Source organism: Oryctolagus cuniculus, chromosome 7 (assembly GCF_051225735.1).
Source record: "Oryctolagus cuniculus isolate XC-2025 breed Fujian yellow rabbit chromosome 7, ASM5122573v1, whole genome shotgun sequence".
Classification (NCBI taxonomy): domain Eukaryota; kingdom Metazoa; phylum Chordata; class Mammalia; order Lagomorpha; family Leporidae; genus Oryctolagus; species Oryctolagus cuniculus.
The window spans coordinates 81,475,075-81,496,978 of NC_142873.1; the positions used below are offsets into that span (position 1 = coordinate 81,475,075).

At 48.8% G+C, this 21,904-nt stretch overlaps 1 protein-coding gene across 13 annotated transcripts in view; it reads right to left on the reverse strand.

The window, feature by feature from the left end:
- LRRC8D (leucine rich repeat containing 8 VRAC subunit D) overlaps positions 1 to 20,924 on the reverse strand; it is a 134,018-nt gene extending 113,094 nt beyond the window's left edge. The window contains exons 1-2 of one of the 13 annotated variants that reach the window (XM_089300392.1): positions 19,316 to 19,334; positions 18,883 to 18,923 (exon numbers count right to left, since the gene is read on the reverse strand). The gene's annotated coding sequence lies outside the window, so the exon portion shown is untranslated. The other 12 variants (XM_089300389.1, XM_089300391.1, XM_051856259.3 and 9 more) reach the window with 12 other exon arrangements.
- Positions 20,925 to 21,904: the final 980 nt, after the last annotated feature.

Here is a 21,904-nt window from a genome sequence, read left to right on the forward strand (position 1 = left end):
AGACAAAAAGGAGTAGGTGAAAGGCTCAGATTTTCTTTCTTACAGCAAGAACATAAGCAGTGGTTGTAGGGGCACCAGGCTGAAAGCTGCTGGCGGGTAGGACAGCCTGGTAGGCATCGCGGAATAAATGAATATTAAAAGGGGGACTGTATTTGTAGCGTGGAACAGTCAGAAAGCAGGGCTGTTTCCTCACCTTCACCAGAATCCTTGAGTTTGAAGGTTCCAGGTTTGCTTGGCCACAGTGCAGTTAGTTGAATTAGCAACAGATGCAAAGGCATTGAACCCAGAACACTTTGATCCTGGTAAAGCAGTTGATACAGTGTCCTGCGAAGTCAGGATCGCTAAATCAACTGAAACTCAGGTGGCTACAAGAACCACACTGGAGTCAAGCAGGCTACAAAGAGAAACACAGGATACATGATGAAGCAAATGCCGCAAGAAATGGTAGTCAATCTGCATTCAAATTATTCACACTGTTATAATCATTCAGTCTGTTATAATCAAATTTGCACATAACATTAATTTTGGAGGCATCAAGAGGGCAAATGAGGGTGAGCCAACGGATTTGGTTAAATTAACAGAGAAGTGAGGAAAAACAAGAAGTTCTGTTTCCATTTTGTGCTCCTTTTAATTTGCAGGGAGGGACTGAGGATGTGGAATGAACAGTAACAGCCTCTGAACCCAAAAGGCCAAGGCCGAACCAAGTGAGCAAGAGCAAGCCGGGTGTGTTTAAAGCTGTAGGGCCTCAGGTCTAAACTCACAAAGTCCGATCCTATTATTTCACATGCCATCAAAATTCCCTGGGAAATAGTATTCCTTGCGAGAAGACAACTTAATTAGCAAAACCCAAAGAAAAGGAGTTCAGAAGTTGAATTTAGAGGTCAGATGAGAAAGTCAGTGGTGAATGTGTAATCTGGCCCCACTACAAACATGCCGCACAGGCAGAAGGTCATGAGAAGGGTGTGCGAGCCCACGGCAGCAGAGAACAGTGGAGAAGGGGGAGAGGCTACAGCTACAACGTGGACTAACATTGTTTTAAGCATAAATTATCATTTCTAATTTCTCTAATGTTGAGAAACGGCTTTTCCCTTGATATAACTGTTTGTCTTCCCAGTAAAAATTTCACTTTAAAAATCTGTAGTTGGGGGCTGGCATTGTAGCATACTGGATAAAGCCGCTGCCTGTGATACCAGCATCCCACACAGGTGCCAGTTCGAGTCCCAGCTGCTCCACTTCCGATCCAGCTCCCTGCTAATGTGCCTGGGAAAGCAGCAGAGGATGGCCCAAGTGCTTGGGTCCTTGCACCCATGTGAAAAACACCAAAAAAGCTCCTGACTCCTGGCTTCAGGCTGGCCCAGCCCTGGGCGTTGTGGCCATCTGGAGAATGAACCAGCGGATGGATGGAAGATCTGTCTTTCTCTAACTCTCACTTTCAAATAAATAAATAAATCTTCCAAAAGAATTTTAAAAGAGAAAAAAAAATTGCAGTTACCTCACAACTCAAGAACTAGGAGGTAAAGAGCTGTGCAATGTTTGAAAACCTGTATTCAGGCTGGGTTCCAGGAAATGTGCAAATGGGCATCATTTCCTGCGACTCCTAAAAGACTGAAGAAAAAGCCGTTAGCTCTGTGGACAATCCGCAAGGAAAGGTTCCTTCCCAGATGTGAGCTCTAGGTTTAGCCTTGCAGGATGGTTTGTGGGAGGAAAGCATTTTTCTGGGGGTAGGAGGACCCTGAAAGGAAAGGGGACACTGCATACTTAAAGCTTCCTAATAATCTTTCTTACCACTCCCAACTGCAATATGTACACTCATTTTCAAAAGTAAAGTTCTCTGGGCTGGCATTGTGGTGGAGAGGGTAAAACCGCCACCTGCAATGCCAGCATCCCATGTGAGCACCGATTCAAGTCCTGGCTGCTCCACTTCTGATCCAGCTTCCGACTAAAGTGCCTAGGAAGGCAGTGGAAGATGGCCCAAGTGCTTGGGCCCCTGTACCTGCATGGGAGACCCAGAAGCTCCTGGCTCCTGGTTTCAGTGTGGCTTAGCCCCAGCTGTTGCGGCCATTTGGAGAGTGAACCAGCGGATACAAGATCTCTCTGTCTCTTCCCCTCTCTCTGTAACTCTGCCTTTCAAATAAATAAAATAAATCTTAAAAAAAAAAAAAAAAGCAAAGATCCCAGTAAATGGGAAAGAAAATCTTTGAGTATCTGCAGAAGCAATGACAGTAACAACAGCGATGGCAGCAGCCGACACTTGAGGCTTAACTGTGTGCCAGGAACTGTTCTAAGCATTTCACATAAACTGTCCTCACAACTAACCCTGGCAGTAGTCTAGGAACACAGTACACAGGGCCTGAAATGTCCTGCTAAGGAATTCATTCTTTTGCCTTTGAACAAAAGCTGGTCTGCTGAAGGGAGATACTAATGTATCTTTGTAGAAATATAAGTGACTTTCCCAAGGTCCCATGGCCAGTGAGAGACAGAACAGGATCAAGGCTGAAACAGACTCCAGAGCTCACGCTCTGAGACACTGTCAGTGAAGATGGCTGACAGGGAAACCCTATGCATTCCATTTCCTTCTAAACAAAAGGAAGAAATTTAGCACAGTGCCATAAAGATCAGAGACACATCACATTCTCACTATGAGCAGGAAAAGGTATGTGAAAAATGTCAGACAAAGTTCTGAAATTACTGTTTAACATTTATAGAAAATTTGAGGGGCACTGGCACAGCAGTTAGCTGCCAATCGGGATGCCAGTATCCCACATCAGAATGCCTGGTTCAAATTCTGGCTGTTCCACTTCCAATCCAGCTTCCTGCTTATGCACCCAGGGGGGAACAGGTTATGGCTCAAGTACTTTGTTGGGTTCTGCCATCCATAAGAGAGACCTGGGTGAAGATCCTGGCTTCAGCCTAGCCCAGCTTTAGTTGTTGTGGGAGTGAATCAGCAGATGGAAGATGTGTCACTCTGTCTTTCAAATAAATACAAATAGATAAATTTGGAGGGAAAAATGCAAACTATAGGCTCCAAGATAGATTGGATCATCCTTAAGGTTAGAATATTAGCCCTGGCTGCTCTGCTTCTGATCTAGCCTCTTGCTGAGGCACTGAAAAAAGCAGTGGATAATGTCCCAAGTACTTGGGCCCCTGACACCTACATGGGAGAGCCAGATGGAGTTCCTGGCTCATGGCTTCAGCCTGGCTTTACCTAGGCTGTTGTGGGCAATTTGAGGAGTAAACCAGTGGATAGAAGATCATTTTCTCTCACCCTCTCTCTTTCTGTGTGTGTTGATCTGCCTTTCAAATAAATATTTTTTTCCTAAAGATTTATTTATTTATTTGAATTGGAGAGAGAGAGAGAGAGAGAGAGAGAGAGAGAGAGAGAGAGAGAGATATCATCCATCTGCTGGTTCACTCCCCAAATGGCAGCAATGGCCAGGGTTGGGCCAGGACAAAGCCAATAGCCAGGAGCTCCTCCCTGGTCTTCCACAAGGATTCAGGGGTCCAAGGACTTGGGCCATCTTCCACTGCTTTCTCAGTGCACTAGCAAGGAGCTGTATCAAAATTGGAGAAGGGGCTGGCGCTGTGGCGCAGTAGGTTAATCCTCCACCTGGGACGCCAGCATCCCATATGGGCGCCAGTTCTAGTCCGGCTGCTCCTCTTCTGATCCAGCTCTCTGCTGTGGCCTGGGAAAGCAGTAGAACATGGCCCAAATCCTTAGGCCCCTGCACCCGTGTGGGAGACCTGAAAGAAGCCCGTGGCTCCTGGCTTCAAATCGGCACAACTCTAACCATTGTGGCCATTTGAGGAGTGAATCAGCAGATGGAAGACCTTTCTGTCTGTCTCTCCCTCTCACTGTCTATAACTCTCTCAAATAAATAAAATCTTTAAAAAAAAAGAAAAGAAGAAAAAATGGAGCATCCAGGACTTGAGCCAGCACCCATGTGGGATGCCAGCACTTCAGCAAGAAGCTTAACCTTCTGTGCCACAGTGCTGGACCTTCAAATAAATAAATTTTCAAAAAAGTGTTTGTGGAGCTAGTGTTATGGCACAGCAGGTTAAGGCACCATCTGCATCCCACATGGGCCTGTGGTTCACGTTCCAGCTCCTCCACTTCCAATCCAGCTCCCTATTAACGTGCCTGGGAAAGCAGTGGAAGATGACCCAAGTCATTGGGCTCCTGCTCCCACATGGGAGTGCTGGATGGAGCGCCACATTCCTGGCTTCCGTCTGGCATAGCCTTGGCTGTTGAAGCCATTTGGGGAGTGAGTGAACCAGCAATGGAAGATCTCTCTCCCCTTCCCTCCCTCTCTGTAACTCTGCCTTTCAAATAAATAAATATTTTTAAAAATTGTTTTCATCTACTTGAATGGCAGCAGAGCAATCGAGAGACAGAGTTAAAGACTGAGATAGGTAGATCAATTTTTAATCTGCTCATTTGCTCCCCAAATGCCCACAACATCCATGGATGGATCGGTCCAAAGCTGGGAGCCTGGAACTCAGTTCAGGTCTCCCCATGGGTGGTAGGGACCCAGGTACTTGAGCCATCACCTAGTGCCTCCTGGGGCACACATTCCTCCTAGGAAGCTGGATCAGAAGAGGAGTAGCCCAGATGCAAAATGGCACTCCAGTGTGGGATGTGGGCATGCCAAGCAGCAGCTCACTCCTCTGCACAATGGTTGACCTTGGCCTGCACCATTTCCTAGGCCTCGCCTCCACTCTGCAGCACAAGAACGACTGGAGTGTGCTCTTGAAACCCACGGGTAAGAATTCTCCAGGTGACCACAAGGTGCAGGTCACCAGGGCCACTGGAGTCAGAGATGAAAGCAAATTATTTCCTCTCTCAAGAATCTTCAGGGGAACAGTCTTTGTCAAAGTCCAAACTCCTCAGCAAGTCACTCCAGGCCCTCTGGAAGCTGTCCCCAAACGACTCCTCTGGCCTCCATTCCTGTGCCCCTTGCTGTGTCCCCAACACCTGACATCCGTGTGCACCTCCACACCAGCGTTCCCTCAGCTCTCCCTCCAATTCTCTGTACCGTCTTCCCCATCCTTCAAGGCCCTGTTCAAGCTATTTCCTTGTGAAAACTTGCCTGATCTTTCCTCTGAAAAGCAGACTCTCCTTCCTCTGAGCAAATGTCGAAAGACTTGAGCTCACCCACAAATTTTAGCATATATTGCACATCATGCTGAATTATACTCAGCTGTTTACACATCACTCTCCTCTCAAATGCAAGGACATATCTTACACATTTTTCATTTTGTGGATGAGAGAAAGCCCTAGGTTCAAAGCCTAGTTCTTTCAGTTAATTACTAGGCTACCACTCCAGACAGGTTATAAAAACACACAGAGTTTCAATTTTGTAGTCATTGAAGTGGATCACCAATGACATCGACCTTCATAACTGATTAAGGATATAAAACCTCGGGGCTGGCACTGTGGTACAGCTGGTTAAAGCCCTGGCCCACAGTGCCGTCATCCCATATGGGCACCAGCTGGAGTCCCGGCTGCTCCACTTCTGATCCACCTCCCTGCTGATACACATGGGAAAGCAGCAGAGGATGACTCAAGTGCTTGGGTCCCTGCACCCACGTGGGAGACCTGGAAGAAACTCCTGGCTACTGATCGATTCAGCTCAGCTCCAGCTGTTGCGGCCACTTGGGGAGTGAACCAGCGGATGGAAGACCTCTCTCTCTGCCTCTACCTCTCTCTATAACTCTGTCTTTGAAACAAATAAAAATAAATCTATAAAAAAAAGATAAAACCCGAAAAGTGGCCCATCGTGGGTCACCTAAAACACACTAACTAATGAGAGCTGCTGCTATTGCTACTATTCATTTTTGCTTCCCATCCTACAAAAGTGCATTGAAGACTGAGAAAATGCTCCAAAGACACTTGTCTATCCTCCAAAAAGAGAAGCATTTGCTCTGAAAAGTTAGCAGCAGTGACTTCTGAAAGCCCTTTCTCTTTACCCACTCTGGTTCTGTTTTGAGGGGCATTTCATAATATTTCTATTGAGGAGTCATCTCTCCCTTTCCTTTCTTCCCTTCAAAACTCTTTGTGAGCAAAATCCTAAGGAACAAGCCCTGTGCGTGTCCCTCCTACTCCGGCCTGGCTTCTCGCTTGCTTTGAACTACAGTAACTGCCTGCAGCCACAGAGGCTCTGCCCGGAGACTCGCAGAATCGCCTGCTTCACCCTCACAACAAACAGCACTTTGTAGGCAAATTGGAAGCGAGCCCAAAGTAGGAGGGGGAAAAGCCAAGGGAAAGGAATTTGGGCCAGCAACTGAGCCCACACCCACACGACCGCCCACACACTACTACAGGTAAGCAGAGTGCAGGAAAGGAAAGCAGTTCAGATCAACACAAGTCTTCCCCAGCCGCCTACCTCACCACCCACCCTTAAAAAACACCTTCCAAGACTCACAAAGGAAAGCACTCTGCTCACTGCTAAACACATGTGGCTATTGTTCTTAATAAAATACCCTCATAATATAATAGCTGCTTCTTTGTAAATGCATTGTTTGTCTTCAGAGCTCATCAAGTAAATTTATTCAAGTCTTCTGTATATGTTTCTTTAAAATTGTTTTTTAAGATTCATTTATTTTAAAGGCACAGTGACAAAGAAAGAGGAAGAGAGAGACAGATCTTTCATAGTCTGGTTCACTCCCCTCAAATGACTCCAACAGCCAGGACCAGGCCAGGCTAAAGCCAGGAGCCATGAGCTCCATCTGGGTCTACCACAGGTGTAGCAGGGGCCCAAGGACTTGGGCCATCATCTGCTGCTTTTCCAGAAACATTAGCAGGGAGCTCAATCAGAAGTGGAGCAGCTGGGACACAAATAGGCACTCCAGTATGCAATGCCAGTATTACAAGCAGTTAAAAAAAATTTTAGACATTTATTTTCGTTCACTTGAAAGGCAGAGAGACGGGGGTGGAGGAGGTGGGGGATTTCCCATCTGCCTGTTGGCTCCCCTAAATGCCAGAAAAAGTCAGAGCTGGGCCAGGCAGAAGTCAGGAGCCTGGAGCAGTCAATTAAAGTCTTCCATATGAGTTCAACTACTTGAACCATATACCAGAGTGTGAATTAGTAGTGAGCTAGAAGTAGAAGCAAAGCGTGAGATGAACCCAAGCACTCTAATCTAGAATGTGCGAATCCCAAGCAGTGAGTTAACTGCTATGCTAAAGACCCCCAGCCCTGCAATGGCTTCTTATCCTCACCAAGCCAATTGCATTGCCATATTACCTCCTCCTCCATTTGCAGGATATGGAACCCAAGTCTTGAGAAATGCAAGCTCCCACAGGTGTGCAGAAGGTGTCAGGACCAGAATTCAAGTCCTCTAAGCTCCTCAAATTTAAGAAACGCTGTTGGAGTCTCACCAGATCCAACTAGTAAAACAAGACCAGTTTTGTGCTCTTGAAAACAACTCTGGTGCCAAGGATGAGGCTTGTCACAGCAACAAGGCTCCCACAACAGCCCTTAGAATGAATGGTCCAACATTTGATCACGGTCTCCCCGGAAGATCCTTCAGTCAGTGTTCCATTCCTGGAGGAAACTATCTCAAGTTCATCTGTTGATTTGGTTTGAGAAAGAAGTATAATTGTCTTTTGTTTTTCTTTTATTTTTTTGACAGGCAGAGTGGACAGTGAGAGAGAGAGACAGAGAGAAAGGTCTTCCTTTTCCGTTGGTTCACCCTCCAATGGCCGCCGCGGCCGGCACACTGTGCTGATCCGAAGGCAGGAGCCAGGTGCTTCTCCTGGTCTCCCATGGGGTGCAGGGCCCAAGTACTTGGGCCATCCTCCACTGCCCTCCTGGGCCACAGCAGAGAGCTGGACTGGAAGAGGAGCGACCAGGACAGAATCCACACCCCAACCGGGACTAGAACCCGGGGTGCCAGCGCCACGCGTACCAGCCTTGTCTTTCGTTTTTCAATCAAACCCTAATATGGACTTTAGGATTCAAGTGATATGTAAAGCAGAAGAAATTTCCGAGGCAAAACGGTTATCATTGTCATCGTGAGCCAGTCCAAGGGGCAAGAATGCAGGGCTTAAAAGCACGGCTGCTGAAGCCATGGCTGCTTGGGTTCAAATCACAGCCCTGCCATGCAATAGCTATCTGACCTTGAACAGTGGTTCAAGGTCATGGTGAAGGCGGGGCAGCCAGACTGGAGAGCCTGTCCTTGGCTTCCTTTGCTACAAAGTGGAGCTGTTGTAGTATATGAGCTAATCTATGCAAACTACTCCAAACAGTGCTTGGCACACAGAATTTCCTATTATTATTATTTCCAGCTCAGTCACCAGGACTGGGCTTTTGAGAAAGCATACTTTATAAGAGGGCTAAAGAAGACTTCCTGTACAACATGCTCATCCACACTGCTCAAAACCAGCAGAAAGACTTGCAAGTTCCACTTCCTGATAGGATCTTCCAGGATCTCCATTTGTGGACTGCAGTCCCTCGAAGGCCAAGCAGTGGAATCCGAGGAATTTTTCTTCTTCCCCATAACAGTGCAAGGAAATCTGCACCCGTTCTTTCAATACTGCAAATGGATTTCCACACTAGGGGGTGGGAGGGAGCTACTTATTGCATTAAATCAGCTAATGCAGAGGGCATGTTTTAAAGCATTTATTCTAAAAGCAGTCTAAGTGTTAAAAATGCGAAGTTATGCCAGTAGAGAAAGACTTGGATCACATCACCCAGAGATGACAGTGCAGAGGACTGGAATGAAACCTGCTGAGGTACCCAAAGGTTGCCCCCACCCAAAAAATGCTGAAATTCCAGGAACAATGCACTGGAAATGAGTAACAGAAAAATGTTTTTAAAAAATCCCCTCTCGGGCTAGGATTCTAGACTCGGCTAGTACCAGATCTGCTAAAAATATTACCACTGTATTCTCTTTCAAAGAGGCATGTGTACAACAGATTATACTTTAGTGACACTAGGATTTCCCCCTAGAAGAGCTGATAAAACTAAAGAGCTCCAGGAGAGTCACAAGACAGGTCTGCACAGGGGCACCCAGTGGGGGACAGGGGCTGAAACCCAGCAGACACTGGTCATCAAGCAGTGTGCCCAACAGGGCGGATGCAGCCCTGCCAGCCTTGTCCACACAAAGGGCCTGGGGGCCGGCCCAAGTGCATCCTTGCAGGAGCAAGACAAGCTGGTGCCCCTGACCATCACTTCCTCAGATGGCCGTGCACAGCCCTCAGACCATGTGGTGGTTCACTGGCCAGGGGGATGTGGGTTTTCTCTCTAGCACCGGGAACTATGCATTTCAACATTTTCTAGCATTCCAGGTCTACTCGTTGCTCTCAGCTGTTCCATGGGCACCTCCTCTTTTCCTCACTCCATGTCCTTCCCAACAGGACCCCTTTTCTTCCATCTCATAACCACTCCCACTTTGCAGAAGCCACAACATAAGCTAATGTGAAGACATTCAGCAACATACTGGTCCTCTGCCCCTCCTTCTTGGTCTCCGATGTCTCAATACTCCTGGGGACACAACCGTCCCTTTCCTACGTGAAAGGACCCCCTCACATCTACCCTCAAACACTGTTATCACGAGCCAGTCTCCCTTCCTTTCTGGGGTAGCTGGGCTCTTCACTCAACCCTAGGTGCTTTATGCCTCACTCTCTACCACTGGCCCTTCATGCCCGTTTCTCTGAACCTGTGACTCCTGGGGCAGGACAACCCTTTCAAATGACTCCACTCCAGATGTAACAGCCCAAGCAGAAAGGTCAGAAATTGTTAACCATACAAGGACGGGGCTCAGGGGTTGTTTTGTCCTTCTCTGCACATGTGCTGAGAGGAGGCACAACAGGATACATTTTGACTTGTCATGTAAGTTGATTTTTACGGTGTATTTTGCTTTGATTCCAATCCTATGCTCCCATTTATCTGCCCACCAAAGGACCTGTCATCTCTGAGGGCCTAAGTCACAGGCTGTTTGTTTTCCAGCCCACAAAGCTATTTTGTTTGCTCTACAGGAAGTTCTTATTTAAAATGTTGAGTTAGCTAACCTTTTAAAATCAGATTTTACATCATAATCCAGATTCCTGGCTTACAGGGACAAATCAGAAGATCTGGCAACAGCGGCCCACATTCCCACGTGGCGGCAATCGGGACGGACCGGACTTCTCCGGAAGACAGGACCTGCGCTTTCTATTTCGGCTCAGGCCCACCCGACTCCCTCCTGATTGCCCTGCCTTGAAGATGCTCACCAGCTGCCAGAAATCATCCCGGGGTGGCAGTGGGGGTGGAGGGCAGGGCAGGGCAGGGCAGGGCAGGGCAGGGCAGGGCAGGGCAGGGCAGGGCAGGCAGCCCGGTACTCAGCAGAGGCCCCAGGCCACAGCTTGTATCCAATTCTTTCTTTCTCTCTGATGAGTACAGAAATTACAGTTGCTGTTCAGTATAGAATTTTCCAGGTAAAAATAATTTTTTAAAAGGAAGAGAATTTAGGATTAACTAAAAGAGAAAAATGTTTTATAATAGATACCATTTTAAAAGAACTATGTTAAAGATGAGGTGCATTTCTCTCTCTCTCTCTCTGGTGTGTAGGAAGGGGGTGTATCTGTGCAATATGTGTAACACTGTAGCCCACTTTCCAGTTTGACTTTATGACCCTATTGGCTAAACATCAACATGAAAAATAAAACCGTTAAAGTAGAAACATGAACAGAATGAATTCACTCACTCCACTGGAATGATTACGCTAGAGTATAGTAAATGAATAAAACAGACTCTTGAGTATGATACAGATATATGGATATTTCTTTTTTTATTTTGAATATATGGATGACTAATTGTTCTTCATGTATGTGTTACAGCACTTTTTCAGCTGAGACATAACACCTTAGCAAACAACAGCCATATCTGTACATACTGTATTTATGGGCAGTAACTATTATAGGGTCAGATCTAATTAGGAAGAGGGTGTTGAATGCATACTCCTGCAAGTGGCTAGCTACCATCAATATTGCTGATGAAAGAGAATAGGGATCAAGCAAAACACCAAAGCAATTAAGTGACTTAAAATTACCCCTTGAATTCTGGGATAAATGTTCACCCAAATGGTTTTACCAACAGGTTAATATTTTCCAAAATCACCATGAATGCCAAGAACGCTGGCCTGGAAACCTGAAGTGTTGGGTTCTACCCTGCAAATGAGAAGCACAAACCAGATGAGTTCTGAGGTCCCTTTATGCCTCAAAATCTGATTCTCCTTTCCACTTAAAGAACTAATTAATAGGCATTATAAAATGAATACAGGGAAATCTAAGTTGAAAAATAAGAAACAAGACCAAGGTAAGTGAGAGAATGGGCTTTAAAACAACCTGGTTTGAAATTCCACCTCCACCACTTCTGTACAACGTTTTTGCAAGTTACACAATCTCTCCAGCCTCATTACCTCATCTATAAGGCCACTAAGTCTGTCTTTCTTCACAGAGGACTGTTTTGAGCTTAACTGAGGACATACGTAAATGCCAGAGCATAGCTTCAGATAATCAGTAAATGCCTAATAAATACTATTAAGAACTTTAGTTAGTCTATTAATTATGCAACAACTCCTTGATAGCTGCATTTTTAAAAAATAGCTATTATCTGGGAATAAGCTGGATTTAAAAGCAAATTCAAGGAGGTGCATTTGGAAGCAGCATGGGAGCCGTCTTCCCAAGAATTTTAATTTCGCAGCATTTGTTAGGATTGGGCTGGCGCAATCAGTGACGGGAACTCTGACTGACAGCACGTCCCACCCGTCAGATGGGTTCTGTCCCGTCTCCATAGTGAGAGGTGGAAAGGCGGCCTCCTGGCAGCCAGCAGCTCGGAGGGAAGGGTGTCTCGCACACCACAGACCTCACTGCAGCACTGGCAACCTGCCGATGCTAAGGCTTGTCAATGGGATTTACGTATCGCTGGGGAAGACACCCTGTCTGGAAACATTCCTATTACCAGCCACCATGGGAGGAAATTTATAAAGGTTTTAGGGGGGAAACAAAACAGCTCATAATGTAGATTCCGTGTTTTTAGCCTTCTCCAATAGCAGATGCCCAGATACCTGGAAAACCTCAGAGTCCTGGCAGGTTCCAGATGAGTGGCTGATTCCATGTGCCAGTAAAATGTCAAAAGACTCTCATAAAATTGCCAGGCATAATGCCTGATCAAGAAACGACATCCAAAACCAAACCATTACATCTCTCAGAGTAGGAAGGACAACCCAAGGTTCAACAAAAATCCTTGAAACTGAGTCAATTCTGTGCTCAAACTGGAACTGCAAAGTTTGCCGTTTTGTCTTCCCTCCTCTCTCTCTTTCCACTTCAAGGTATACCTTTACATTATTCCTCTAACTGACAAATGCTAATGGGTGGCTTGTCATAAGCCAGGCACTAGAAAAACCGGTGGAGAACAAGACATCTCTACCGCTGCCACATTGACAGTGCACTGAAGCATGAAGACAAAAAGGAGGCCACTAACAAAGTGAGCAATCAAAGCTTCCTACGTCCCTATCCTAGACTTTCAGGGGGTTTCATAACGTTACTCGCTGCACTCTTTCCTGGCACTAAAACCCTAATACTCACATCAGATAAACACATGGCCCAAGACCCTGTCCTCAGGGAGCTTCCATTCAGGCAGAATTATCCACACTTTCCAGATACCACTACAGGGTCATTCCAGTTCTAGTGTGCTTCTTACAGTCAGGAGCTTATGACTTTAAACAAAACACAGTGGAAACCCAAATTAAGACTATGTTTTCTGGTTTTGCTTTTTTAAAAAAAAAAAGATTTATTCATTTACCTATTCAAGAGGCAGAGTTACAGAGAGAGGGAGAGACAGAGAGAGAAATAGAGGTTTTCATCTGTTGGTACACTCACCAAATGTCCACAATAGCCAGAGCTGGGCCAATCTGAAGCCAAGAGCCTCCTCCAGGTCCCCCACATGGGTGCAGGGGCCCAGGCTGTTGGCCGTCTCCCACTGCTCTCACAGGCCATCAACAGGGAGCCAGATTGGAAGTGGAGCAGCTGGGACTTAACTGATGCCGACATGGGATGCCGGCTCTGCAGGCAGAGGTTTAACCTGCTACACCACAGCACGGACCCCTGGTTTTGCTTTTTTATGCAAGATCTTTGTGACAAAGCATAGCATCCCCTGCACCTGTTGATCTGCTATAGCAAACAGCAACAACATCAGGAAAACATTTTTGGAGCCCTTCCCCAGGTTTCGCCAACAAAACACCATCCCAAGGTAGTTCCACAATTTCCTCTTAAACCTGACCTCGTGTTTGCCCACAGAGAAACTCATCTGCAAAAGTTCTGATGACAACTACACTGCAGTGTGGTTTCCCTGGTGCAAATCCCCTTTGGTTCCAGATTGCATGATCCAGGAGAGCTTGTTGTCATCCACAAATCTAGAAATTCCATGGGGTGCTCCTTCTTCTGGTTCAAATATGTAATGAAGACCCCAGGGACCCCACTGCTCACATACCTCCAAGCAGAGAAGAAATCTTTATTCTCAGCCTTCATTTGTGGTCTATAAGGCAGACTCCAATGCCCTCTGTCACTGCATGTGGAAGCGTAAGCTAATCATGTCACCTCCCTGGGCCTGGATATTATCATCTACAAAAGTCAAGGATTGGCCGGCGCCGCGGCTCACTAGGCTAATCCTCCGCCTTGCAGCGCCGGCACACAGGGTTCTAGTTCCAGTCGGCCGGATTCTGTCCCGGTTGCCCCTCTTCCAGGCCAGCCCTCTGCTATGGCCCGGGAGTGCAGTGGAGGTTGGCCCAAGTGCTAGGAAACTGCACCCACATGGGAGACCAGGAGAAGCACTTAGCTCCTGCCTTCGGATCAGCGCGATGCGCCAGCCGCAGTGCGCCGGCCACGGCGGTCATTTGAGGGTGAACCAATGACAAAAGGAAGACCTTTCTCTCTGTCTCTCTCTTTCATTGTCCACTCTGCCTGTCAAAAAAATAAATAAATAAATAAAAGTCAAGGATTGCCATTCCGCAGCTGCAACAGTCTATCTTTTTATTCAAAATGGTACACTTGCATTCTGAATTCTAAAGTGACTTCAACTTCGGCTCAGTCTTTGGAAATAGAAAAGGATAATATCAGGGCTGGCGCTGTGGTGCAGTCTGCCTGCGGCACTGGCATCCCAGATGGGCACCTGTTAGAGTCCCAGACGCTCCACTTCTGCTCCAGCTCCCTGCTGATGGCCTAAGAAAGTAGTAGGAGATGGCCCAAGTCCTTGGGCCCCTGAACCCACACGGGAGACCTGGAAGAAGCTCCTGGCTCCTGGATTGGACTAGCTCCAGCCATTGCGACCATTTGAGTGAACCAGCAGATGGAAGATCTCTGTCTCTCCCTCTCTCTGCCTCTCAACTAAATAAATAAATCTTTTTAAAACGGCAATATCTAAGAGTTTTCAAATATTTTCCCCAAATATTTCTACATGTATTCACAACACATCCCTTCTTCTCCCAAGGCTATCCTTCATCTTCAGAGGTAAAGACAGATTACCATCTGAGCCAGGATAGCAATGAGACCAAGGAGATTGCACCATATGGACAGCGATGAGCAAGGGACAGGGCACAATGGCCATTCATAACAAAGAGGCTGCGACACATTTATCGGTTTGTTGAAATCTGGTTTGTCCGATAGATCCAGAACATCTGCAGAACCTGATACTGAGTCACCTGGGGTTTCTAACATACCTGCTTCAAAAACCAACTAGGAATGGTCATTTCATAGTTCATTCTCAGTGAAGACAAGTGAAATCCAACTTAAGAAGGAAAGCCTGCCTCTGGGGAAAAGCTTTGTTTCTAAACCTCAATTCTCTCTCCTTCCCTAAGAGTAAAGCTTCACTAAGTATTTGGGGTGCACTAGCAAAAAGACAAAAGGAAAGAAAACAAAATTTGGAGCTGGTGCTGTGGCGCAGCGGGTAAAGCCACTGCCCGCAGTGCCGGCATCCCACATGGGCACTGGTTCATGTCCTGGCTGCTCCACCTCCAATCCAGCTCTCTGCTATGGCCTAGGAAAGCAGTAGAAGATGGCCCAGGTCCTTGGGCCCCTGTACCCATGTGGAAGACCAGGAAGAAGCTCCTGGCTCCTGGCTTTCAGATTGGCACAGCTCTGGCCATTACAATCATTTAGGAGTAAACCAGCAGATGGAAGACCTTTCTCAAATAAAATAAATATTTTTAAAAAAAGAAAACAAAACAGCCTGAGCAGGAACCAAGTTCAAGTGTGGAGTTTGCCAGTTACCTTGTCTGTCTTCTCACAAATTCCAATAGCAACTCTCTGATCTGGCGAGCTTCGGATTTGCATAAAACATTAGAAACTCTTTCCCAGATGTCTAAACAGAATTATGAAGATCCCAGAGGATGGAGCTCAGATTTCAGAAGCTTGCTACAGGCTCAAACAATTTCAGAATGGCAGCCCAGGTGAAAACACTGCAAGAGCTAAAGGCAGCACGGCTTGGCCATGAACACAGATTCCTTGGAAGCCCCCAAACTAAGTGCAAATCAGCCCTGGAATACACGTCCATCACTCAGCACCCTGGCTCTCAACTGGACCAGCGCTGCCCCCAAACTGCGGGCTAACGAAATAACTACAAAGTCTTCAGCAGAGTCAGCCTCTTAGGAGGCAGAATCTAAATTCAAAAACCCCAAAAGACTAGAAGCCTGAACCAAAATAAACATGATAACTTGAAAAGGAACAACAAAAATTCGCAAAGTTTGCCCAGTGAATACAAAAGGCAGCAGCTCATAGAGCAAACATCTGGAGATTTTGATTATCTATGACCTATATACCTGAGCCAGTTCTAGCACTGCTCAAAAACAGGCACTTGTGAGTTTCAGCTGCAAAAAGCAGCCATTTCTGCCTGGGTCTCAGGAAACAGCTGTCCTCCTGCAGTCATTGTTGGCCAGATCACTTCTTGGTCACCGGATTCAATTCCAGACTGCACGAGAAACGCTGAGAAACCAAGAAGACCTCTCCATACCACATCCTGCGCAGGACTGTGGAAAGCACTGTGACCTCTAGGAGAGCTAATGGGGAGAGGGGTGACATGATGCAGTCTTTACGCATCCAACGGCTGGCCCATGGAACAGGCAGCTCCTGAGGCAAAGAAACAATGGAACAAAGTTTCAAGGAGGTTGCCCTCTGTTCAAATAATAACAACACAAGCAGTTCAAAGGTGGGCAGCATGAGTAGAGTTCACTGTTCCTCAGGAGGGAAGAATTACTGCAGTAAAGAGGTTCCATCAGAACACCAAATCTGACTCACGGATTCCCCACTTAAGCAGTCTCACACAGCCCCGCTAGCTCATCTGTCCTGACCTCCCCTGAAACGGCCCCTTCCTCTGGTTAAGATGCGCCCAGAATCTAACCGCCTCAGGCAGGTCTGAGCACAGCAGACGCGCTCCCAACTGACGTCCTAACTCCACTAGTATTCTCCCACCCCCCTCAAGGCCTATTCTGAGCTGTCAAGAAACTGAGGCGTTCCTGCTCCCTGTCTGGGGCTGAGTCTCAGAATCTCGGCACTGCTGACATTTTGGACAGGATCATTCTTTCTTGGGGTGTGCACTGCAGGGTGTGGAAGCAAGCAGCCCTGGCCTCTAGCTGCGAGATACCTGTGGCACCAGCTCCTGATTACGGTAAGAAGAAACATCTCCAGACATTGCCAAAACTCCCTGCTGAGAACCACTTGAAGCAAGCAGTGAACACCACATGCTTGTGGTCAAGTTTTTCACTAACTAGGTTTCCTCTACGTTCCTTCATGGGTCACATTTTCTTCAGTCAAACCTATTTATAATTTTTAAAAGATTTATCTATTCATTTATTTAAAAGGCAAAATGACAGAGAGAGAGAGATCTTCCATCTGCTGGTTCACTCCAAAAATGACCACAACAGCCAGGGCTGGGCCAGGTGGAAGCCAGGAATGTGAAACTCCATCCGGGTCTCCCACATGGATGGCAGGGGCCCACGCCATCTTCTGCTGCCTCCCCAGGTGGCAGGTGCCACAATGCCAGCATTTATTGATTAACGTCGGCCCTATGACATACTTCACAGGTTGCTTCTCTTCCCTTTGCAGCAACCACATCCTTGACCTTTGTCAAAAGTCAGTGGAGATTTACGCCCATCCCCCAATATGCACAACACTTTCTCCTGGCCCCAGATAACCCTCAACTCTTGGACAACTGTGGCTGCTTGCACCTGGTGGTGTGCTCAGGCGCACCTGTCTCATCCGCCCGCCCACTGTGCTGATCACAGGAGCCCTCTGCCTCCTCAGTGAGGCCCCAGAGCACCCATCCAGGTCTCTGCTCACTACTGGTTCTCAGCAAATACTAACCCATGCTTCTTGGAGCGTCAAACACCAGATAACATCACTAATAAGCAAAATCTGTGAAAGACTGCCATTTCAAAAACATACAAAAAGGCTTCAAAAATTCATTGAAAATGTAATTAAAACACAGCACATATTTTCCATGAACTTTCCAAAGCCCCCTTGAGTATAAGGTGTTGACAAAATTTTGACCTTTTATATTTTGTAGTCAATGTCAGTTTACCTACAGGAATGAGAATGAAATCAAGACAAATTTCCTAAATGTAGCTCCTTAGATAATTTAACTATGTGGACATGACAAATATGTCAGAATTTTCTATTTCTTTTTTTAAATTTAATTAAAAAAAAAAAAAAGGCTTCACACAGTACATACACAAAGGGGGAAAGGCTGAGTTTTGACCGAATTTGTCAAGCGCTGGAAAACAGCAGGGAGAAAAAGATCCATATGGCTCAAGGTTTCAACTGTTGCATCATACACCACACAACACGCATGGCAGGGACTGGGCGAAGGGGAAGTGGGTCATCTGAGGACAATTTCCTCTCCAACCTTTCAATTTGTAAGTTGTAATCAACAGAGTATACACACACACACACAGCCTCAATCAAAAGGAGACCAACGCTCACACACACACCTCACCTGTGTCAACTCAAGACCTTGCAACTTCTTTTCCGGATCTCTGGATTACCTCATTGTGTTATGGGGGCCCCCTCAATACTAGACGGAGGCCAAACCCTCCCACTCCCCATTTCGGGGCCCTTCAACCCAGCACCTAATTCTCATCTCATGGTCTTTCCTGTCTCGCACTTGGATTTTAACAAGGTTTTAGTCACTTAGTGTCGAGACAGAAGTATGAACTCTAACCGTGACCCGGCCAACAGCAGGCTGTGAGCCAATGTTTCTAGACTGTAAAAATAAACGGTCTGAAGACCTCATGTACTGGATAGGGTACAGGATTCTTCCGACAGGTCTGTCAGAGGCAGAGGTCCCAGCAGCGTTGGCGAGCAGGTCTGAATCACTGTCATTCCCGGCACTTGGGTTGTTTATAAGTAAACAGCTCTCACCATCCCTGCAGACGGGAATTCCCTGCTCCTCTATACTCTTCCAACACACAACACATAATAGGTGCTCAAGAAATGTTGCCTGAATGGAATTTTATTTTGCAAGCTGCCAAGGAAAAGTTTCCAGAAGTCAACTCTTAACTCCCATCTCTCTTCCAAAATACATCCTCAGAGATTTCTTGCCCAACAAAAAATACTTTTCCTAAAGTCAGAGAAGGAAATCAGCGAAGCAACAGGAGCCATGAAGGAGTCTGAGGCTCAAGCCACGCCCCCAGGACCCCACAGCAGCCTAGGACCCCCACGCATCCCCTCTCCCTGTAGTCCATACCTTCCATCGTCCTACCTCCTGAGAGCTCCCTCCCTCTCGCCTTCACTTGCTTTTTCTTTCCTGAAACCCTACCTCCCCGTTGGCTCCCCACTTTCAGCCACACAGCCTCAACTGCGTGGGTACCCCAGGAACCCGGCACCCAACCTGTGCCTCTCCAGCATGGACCTACCTCTGCCCCCCGGACTTGAACCAGTTCTTCACTGCGGCTGGCTTTTTAAGAGATGAAAAGAATCCCATTGATTTATCTGCAAGGGAGACTTCCCCCTCCCCAAATAAAGGGGTAGGCCCCTGTATCAACCCTCCAGTAACCAGAGGTAACACCCTTTGGGCAAGCACCCCTAGTTCTCCTCCCTTGCTTCCCAAGCCCCTGGACAGGATGCGAGCAGAAGTCCCGCTCCCAAGAGCCCACGCTTCCAAACAAGCTAGAAGCGGATTATACCGGTACCTAACTCGGAGATGGCCTGCGGCGGGCTGGGTGCACCTGCGGGGCCCCCAGCTCCCTCCCCTCAGCGCGGGGCGGGGAGGCACGTCCTCCCCACGCAGCCCACCAAGAGCGGGATGAAGGCAGAGGGGAGGCGTTTCTGGAGAAGTTAAGGGCTCACCTTTCGGGCACCGGGCCAGCAAGGCCAGACACCACACACCCCCCTCCCTCTGGGAGGAATCCGCGAGGCCCTACGGGCTCTCCCCGCCCCTCCGGTTGGGCGGAGGCAGGCGAGAACAGGAGGCGCGCTCTAGGGGCAGCAGGAGCCAGGCAGTCCGCACTCGCCCCTCTCGGGCCCGCGGCCGGCGGCCCAGGCGCCCGCCGCACGCATGCTGGAAAGCGGAACAGCCTCCCCCTGCAGGGACGATCGCAAACCGGAGCCCCGGGCACCCTCACTGCCGTGTTCCCCCGAACCCACTCGCGGGTCCCCAGGCGAGCTCCGGCCGTAGCCTGCGCCCGGGCCGCGGCGCCGCGCTCAGCCGGGCGGGACGCTGCGCCGGGCCACGCGCTTCGGCTCCGGCGTGGCTCCACCCGCGCGTCGCCCTCCCTCGCAGCCCCCGGCCCCTTCCCGGAGAGGTGCGCACCAACCTGGGCGGGCAGCCCGGGCAGCTCGGCCGCCGAGCCGGGGCTTATGCTGAGGGGGGAGGTGGCGGCATCACCTGCGGCGGGCGGCGGCTGCACCGGGACGCGCCGGGGCGGCGAAGGCGCGCGGCGCCCTGGACCCTGCTCTCGCTGGCCCGCCCGCGGCTGCCACCTGGAAGCGCGGCAGAGGAGCCGGGGCACCACGGGCGGCGGCAGCGGCGGCGACGGGAGCAGCAGCACATGACTCTGTAACGAGGGGAATTAGACAAAGCGTAACATGGACTCCGGGCCCGTGCAAGCGCTGCAGCTCTGGGACCAACCGCAGCCGGCGAGCGCCGCGACTGGCCCGGCCGCAGCCAATGGCGCGGGCCCGGGCCTCCATGTGATTGCGAGCGCTTTCCCCTTGGCCCTGCCGCGCCCGCCGGGGGTCGTGCGGCTTCCGCAGCCGGGCTGACCCGAGGGGGGCTGTCTGATGAGGGAGGCGGCCCGAGATTGGGAACGTTAGGGGCTGGCAGCTAGAGACCGCCGGACGCGGAGCAGGTGCAAGGGGCGGGGAAGCATGGCAGCCATAGGTCGCCGTCGCACTAATACTCACCTATCAAACGCCCACCTGGGCAGGGCTCAGTGCCAGGCAGGCGCTGTTGCGGCTCAGGAGCCTTCACCCAAGTCTATTCTGCAGACTTAAACTCTGCTTTTAAGACCGGGGTGGGGCGGGGAGGAGTAAGTCAAAAGTCTCCGAAGCGCCTTCCAGCTCTAAAGAGAAAGTAGCCGGGGTTGGGGGCATAAACAGTTTGTCGGCGTCGTTAGTTCTGCCTCTGCTATTAAAAAGCGGTGCTGGAGAAACAGTTCTTGTTTTCATCTGAGTCTGCCTCTTTCTCCCCGTTCCTTGTCCCTGAAAATGTCTTACATCTGAAGCAGGCGGGTGAGGAGGTGGTTCTTTGCTGAGAGGGGTTTTCCAACCCGCCGCTTTTCCCCCTTTCTGTTCGTCCCTGGCGGTCTCTCTTGTCGGGGCGGGGTAGGGGGGAGGCAGGGGCCAAGAAAGTCAGGCGAAACAACTGGCTCAGCCCCGTGGGTCAACAATCTCCTTTTATCTGAATCCCTGGCTTTCTGTGCACGGCGGGAAGTCTCATTTCCCTGGTCCCGAGATCTCTCCATGTCAGCAAACGCTCATTCAGTATTTACGCGGCACCTAAGTGTTCTTAACAGGCAAGCCGCACAGTGTTACAGGAACTCGGGAACACGTGGGTTCCAGCAGAGTGAGGCATTGAAGTGAATGGTTTTCTGGGACTTGGGGCAAGTCTTCAGGGGGAGGTAACCCGTGGTGGGGAACACCTGGTGCTGGAAGAGCAGCACCACGGGCCGGGAGACCCTGCACAGAGGGGTGCAGGATGCATTCACGGGACTGCCCGGGCCAGGCAGCAGAGGCCACCAGATGTGAGCCCTCTGCCCTCACCACGGCTTTCTCACCACTTTCCATCCCTGTCCCTCATGCCAGCAGGCTCTCCTAGTCCCCGAAGTCTGCCAAGGAGAGACTGCGTGCCTGGTGATTTAATCCCAGAGTCAGATTTGCTGATTGGGGGGGGGGGGCACAATTCAGATATTTTGATTGAAAATGTCTCACAATTAATTTGGAATGTTTGCATTTTGCAAAAAAGAAAAAAACAAAACAAAACAAAACACCTCCGGTGTATCTTCCTCCACGTATGTTCTTACCTGTGTTTTCAACTGTGATCCTGCATTTGAAAAAGGATTCAAGATTGGTGTAAGTGGGGCCAGACATGTGACACAGCAGAATAAGCCACCACTTGGGATGCCTGCATCCCACATCAGAGTACCAGTTGGGAGTCACTGTTGCTCTATCCAGCTTCCTGCCAATGTGCCCAGGAAGTTGGCAGCTGATGACCCACCTGGAGTTCTGGGCTTCTGGCCTTGGCTTGGCCCAGTTCCAGCTGTTGTATGCTTTGGAGGAGTGAACCAGAGGATAGAAGATCTTGATCTTTTCCTCAATCTATCTTCATCTGCCTTTCAAACAAATAAATCAATACTAAAAAGATTGGTAGGGGCTGGCGCTGTGGCACAGTGGGTTAAAGCCCTGGCCTGAAGTGCAGGCATCCCATATGGGCACTGG